Consider the following 6,000-nt stretch of genomic DNA (forward strand, 5'->3'; position numbering starts at 1 on the left):
TGGGGGGGGGACCGGACGTCGAGCAGCAGTAGTCATGGTGAACTACCTGAAACTGCGAACGGGAAGGTGGAAGCAACAATGATGGTGGGTGCAGCAGTTGTTGCTGCCGTGTCGCCGAGCTGGAGGGTGAAGGAGGCAGCCATAGACGTTGGTGTTTGGAAGGCGAGGGCATCCATGGTTGTCGTTTTAGGGTGGTGTTGACGACGGACAACGACGACGAGGGAGGGGACTGTTTGGTCGAAGGACTGGATGACGCCATGGGAGGAAGCCATGGTTATATTGGGTCGAAGGTTTTGGAGAAGAAGAAGATGGAGGGGGGAGGCGGATGTTAGTGTTAGGGTTTTTTGTTTTTGTTATTTTTTGTTTTGTTCTTGTGTTTAGACCCAAAAATGAAGAATGGGGTTGGGTATTGGGTTAATGGGGCGGACCGGGTCGACCCGTGTGAAGTGGACTGGGTCGTGGACAATTGTTTGAGCCTGGGGTTGAAAATTGAAGAAGTGGCCCAATCCGATTTTTATTTGTATTTTGGTTATCTTTTCTTCTTTTATTTTCTAAAATTAAATTATAAAAATACTTAAATTATTATTAAGAACTAAATTAAGTTATAAAATCGCAAATTAACTCCCAATAACAATTAACGCACAATTAAGTAATAATTAAGCATAAAATTGTTCATTTGGACATTAAATGCTAAAAATGCAAAAGATGCCTATTTTTTGTAATTTTAATTTTTGTAAAACTAATTTAATTACTAACAATTGTAGAATGAAATACTACATGCAAAATGCGACATATTTTTATATTTTTTATTAATTTAACAAATAAGCAAACTCAGACAAATACAAATAATTATCCAAAAATATCACAAAAATAATCAAAATTGCACACCAAGGAAAATCATTTTATTTTGCATTTTCTGGGAGTATTTCTCATATAGGGCAAAAATCACGTGCTTACAGCTGCCCCTCTTTGCCCGAAGACACGAAGGGTTTTCGCGCAAAGATAAAGTGAGCGATTTTTGCCTATCCGAGTACTCCGTGTGAAGCATTTTTTTTTGAAAAAGATTTAACCGAACCTCTGCTTCAAAGGTTTCCTACATATCCCTGGCTAAAGGGGAATCAGGTTAATGTAGTTCGGGAAACTTTGGGTAGCTGGGACTACCATGGGATTGCAATGCTTGTTGTTACTGCTGTTGCTGTTGTCACCGCTGCTTTACTGACCGCCTTATTACAACCAAAGAAAAATTGAAACTGAACTAAACACTTATATGCATGTCAACTGCTAGTTACAAGATTCCTATCTATGATTCTTTTGCGACTTGATCTTGGGTCTTAGCTGATTCTGCTTGTAGACTCCGATCTGAATCTTGATGCTTGCAAGTTGTAGACGCCTATTTATTTCTGCGATACTGAATATGACGGGGTTGGTAGAACTCGGGACCTTGATCAAATCTTGGAGCGATCCGCCTTCCATTTTCTCCGGTGTCTCGGGACATCTTTTTTCTTTTTCTTCTTAGATTCTGAGTTGAGACTCATCTTGTGGGTCGTTTTGATCCGTGTGGCTCGAGGTTAGACCTGCGGGAAAAACAAATGAACGAAATTTTCTGCCCCAGTTTCACTAGGAAAATTTCGTGAATTATTCGCCAGGAAGTTCATAAAATTGATGAAAGAGGATATGCATGCTCAGTTCAGGGTTGGAGCCCTAATATCGACTAGCTGGGGAAAGGTTCAGTTTAGAGTTGAAACTCTAATACTGACCAATTGGGGAAAAGTTCAGTTTAGGGTTTAAAACCCTAATGCTGACCAAAGGAAAAATTCAGTTTAGGGTTTAAAACCCTAATGCTAACTAAAGGAAAAGTTCAGTTTAGGGTTTAAAACCCTAATGCTGATTAAAGGAAAAAGTTCAGTTTAGGGTTTAAAACCCTAATGCTGACTGATTGGAAAAGTTCAGTTTAGGGTTTAAAACCCTAATGTTGGCTGAAAAAAGTTCAGTTTAGGGTTTAAAACCCTAATGCTGACTGAATGGAAAAGTTCAGTTTAGGGTTTAAAACCCTAATGCTGACTGAAAGGAAAAATTCAGTTTAGGGTTTAAAACCCTAATGCTGACTGAATGAAAAAGTTCAGTTTAGGGTTTAAAACCCTAATGCTGATTGAATGGTAAAGTTCAGTTTAGGGTTTAAAACCCTAATGCTGACTAAATGGAAAAAGTTCAGTTTAGGGTTTAAAACCCTAATGCTGACTGAAGGGAAAATTCAGTTTAGGGTTTAAAACCCTAATGCTGATTGCATGGAAAAGCTCAGTTTAGGGTATAAAACTCTAATGCTGGCTGGATGGAAAAACGTTCAGTTTAGGGTTTAAAACCCTAATGCTGACTGAAGGGAAAATTCAGTTTAGGGTTTAAAACCCTAATGCTGATTGCATGGAAAAGCTCAGTTTAGGGTTTAAAACCCTAATGCTGGCTGAAAGGGAAAACTCAGTTTAGGGTTTTAAAACCCTAATGCTGACTGCATGGAAAAGCTCAGTTTAGGGTTTAAAACCCTAATGCTGGCTGAAGGAAAAAAGTTCAGTTTAGGGTTTAAAACCCTAATGCTGACTAAAGGGAAAATTCAGTTTAGGGTTTAAAACCCTAATGCTGACTGAAAGGAAAAAGTTCAGTTTAGGGTTTAAAACCCTAATGCTGACTAAAGGAAAAGTTCAGTTTAGGGTTTAAAACCCTAATGCTGACTGAAGGGAAAATTCAGTTTAGGGTTTAAAACCCTAATGCTGGCTGAATGAAAAAGCTCAGTTTAGGGTTTAAAACCTTAATGCTGGCTGAATGAAAAAAGTTCAGTTTAGGGTTTAAAACCTTAATGCTGACTAAAGGGAAAATTCAGTTTAGGGTTTAAAACCCTAATGCTGACTGCATGGAAAAGCTCAGTTTATGGTTTAAAACCCTAATGCTGGCTGGAGGAAAAAAGTTCAGTTTAGGGTTTAAAACCCTAATGCTGACTAAAAGGAAAATTCAGTTTAGGGTTTAAAACCCTAATGCTGACTGAAAGGAAAAAGTTCAGTTTAGGGTTTAAAACCCTAATGCTGACTAAAGGAAAAGTTCAGTTTAGGGTTTAAAACCCTAATGCTGACTGAATGGTAAAATTCAGTTTAGGGTTTAAAACCCTAATGCTGACTGCATGGAAAAGCTCAGTTTAGGGTTTAAAACCCTAATGCTGGCTGAATGAAAAAAGTTCAGTTTAGGGTTTAAAACCCTAATGCTGACTAAAGGGAAAATTCAGTTTAGGGTTTAAAACCCTAATGCTGACTGAAAGGAAAAAGTTCAGTTTAGGGTTTAAAACCCTAATGATGACTAAAGGAAAAATTCAGTTTAGGGTTTAAAACCCTAATGCTGATTGCATGGAAAAGCTCAGTTTAGGGTTTAAAACCCTAATGCTGGCTGAAAGGAAAAAAGTTCAGTTTAGGGTTTAAAACCCTAATGCTGATTAAAGGAAAAAAGTTCAGTTTAGGGTTTAAAACCCTAATGCTGACTGGCTGGGGACAAAGTTCGAGAATACTAAACGATCTCTTTTTTTTTGAATTTTCTTGTTTTAGTAGAAGATAAAAGGGAGTTTCGTGGAAACTTACCTTTCGAGTGAATTCATCATTGCCAAAGTATTTCTTGTACCCGTGTACCTTCTTCTTTGGGTGACACCTGCTTCTTGCACGGTTGTCTTGGATTATACCTGTTTCAACTTTTCAGACAAAGAACAATTGTTAGTTCGGAAATGACGGTCGGTTTGGTGACCTTGATCGTTCATGTTGCTTTGTTGCGTCCTTATTTCTGTCGCGAAGTCCTGCCGTTGATTGGATTCAAATGGCGAAACTCTTTTGACTGCTCAGGCTTTGTATTTCCAGATTTTGTGATGATTTGCCTCGCAAGGCTCTCTTTTATTTTTCTTTTTTTTTTTTTTTGGGTCCCATCTTGCTTGGAGATTCTCAACGGGGATTTTATTGGGGATACTCTGTGGGGATTTGTACAAAAGGAAGCTCTGTGGGGGGGGAATATTTACAAAGTGGATTCTTTGTGTGGATTTTTGTACAACGGGGCATGCTGGGGATTTGTTTCAAAGCGGTTTTTCTAGGATTTGTTGGGGTAAGATCTTTGGGGAATTTTTACAAAGGGACTCGCTGGGGAGATTCCATTTTTTTTTTTAATATTGGGGAGACTCTGTGGGGGATTGTATAAGGGGAGACTCTGTGGGGATTTGTACAGAACGGACTTGCTGGGGATTTGTTGGGGCAAGCTTGCTGGAGAATTTTTACAAGGGGACTCGCTGGGGATGTGATGGGGTTTTTTTTTTTTTGGCATTTTAGGAGAAAGATTCATCAGACTAAGATTTTGATCCTAGGAGAAGGTTCATCAGACTAGATCTCTATCTTAGGAGAAAAATTCGTCGGACTAAGATTTTGATCCTAGGAGAAGGTTCGTCAGACTAGGTCTTGTTTTTTTGGTATCCTAGGAGAAAGATTCGTCAGACTAAGATTTGGATCCTAGGAGAAGGTTCATCAGACTAGGTCTCTATCTTAGGAGAAAAATTCATCGGACTAAGATTTTGATCCTAGGAGAAGGTTCGTCAGACTAGGTCTTTTCTTTTTGGTATCTTAGGAGAAAGATTCATCGGACTAAGATTTTGATCCTAGGAGAAGGTTCATCAGACTAGGTCTCTATCTTAGGAGAAAGATTCGTCGGACTAAGATTTTGATCCTAGGAGAAGGTTCATCAGACTAGGTCTTTTCTTTTTTGGTATCTTAGGAGAAAGGTTCATCGGACTAAGATTTTGATCCTAGGAGAAGGTTCATCAGACTAGGTCTCTATCTTAGGAGAAAGATTCGTCGGACTAAGATTTTGATCCTAGGAGAAGGTTCATCGGACTAGGTCTTGTTTTTTTTTTATTCTTTTTTTTTAATTATTCTTCTTTTTTTTTTTTTGCATAGCTTCTTCCTTCGAAGACTACCTCCCTTGAGAGTCGTTTTGCCTTTCCCCGAAAGGAACCGCTGAGGATACCGACTTTCCAACCTTGTGTTGGACTCCTCGCAACTGCTAGGGATAACACTGTTGGGAATTATTTACTTACATGTTGGGGGTACCTGACTTCCAGAAAATTTTCTAAATGGAAGGAAAATTTTCTGCCCCAGTTTGATAATATCCCTGTGCATGCATTTCTGGCATCAATGCCATTTCCCTTACCTGTTTCAAATCAGACAAAATTTGTTAGTTTAAAACATGGTGGTTGGTTGTGATACTCCCACTGGGATGGTTTTCCCTTTCTCTTTCCTTGCTCTACGCTCCACAGCTTGTTGGGGATGATATTATGTGCTGGGGATAATCCCTTTCTGCTAGGGATATCACTCTTCTTTTGCGACATAGCTCAGAAACTGGCATTTCCCCGACCTTTTAGTCTAGTATGAATTTACCAAATCATGTTCATGCTCTCCCTGCTCTGTTCATGGGCCTTGGCCTTGAGGTTTATAACTTTTGATAAAGGCAATGGTATCCCTCTTGACACTTGTCAACCCTTCTGTCAATTCCCTTTTGCTAGGGATATCTTTTTGACACTGGACTCGCGTTTGTTCCCTGTTGACTATACCACTTGGATGTACTAGTCAGATCTCATTTTGGAAAGCTGATGGCCTATTTTGAAGTCAATTCACACTTGTTTTGACCAAACAGACTCTATTGGGGATTTGTTTATGAAAGAAAAAAAAATATAAAAGGGAACAGAATAAAAGGACAAAAGAAAAAAATGACTCTTTAACAAAAGAAACTATAAATGAAAACCTATCAAATGCAGATACCGACTCTAATGGCCATGACATGCGTATGTGGCCTATCCTCTACCGTCAATCATCTTTCAAGATCTTCAATTGGTGATTCCCCACCTGATTCTCAATCTTATTCGACTTGTAGTGCCCGAAGGGTTTTCACTATCAGGTCTCTCTCATTTTTGGTTCTTCTCTCAGCTTTCATTGC

The sequence above is a fragment of the Nicotiana tabacum genome, chromosome 5 (assembly GCF_000715075.1).
Source record: "Nicotiana tabacum cultivar K326 chromosome 5, ASM71507v2, whole genome shotgun sequence".
Classification (NCBI taxonomy): domain Eukaryota; kingdom Viridiplantae; phylum Streptophyta; class Magnoliopsida; order Solanales; family Solanaceae; genus Nicotiana; species Nicotiana tabacum.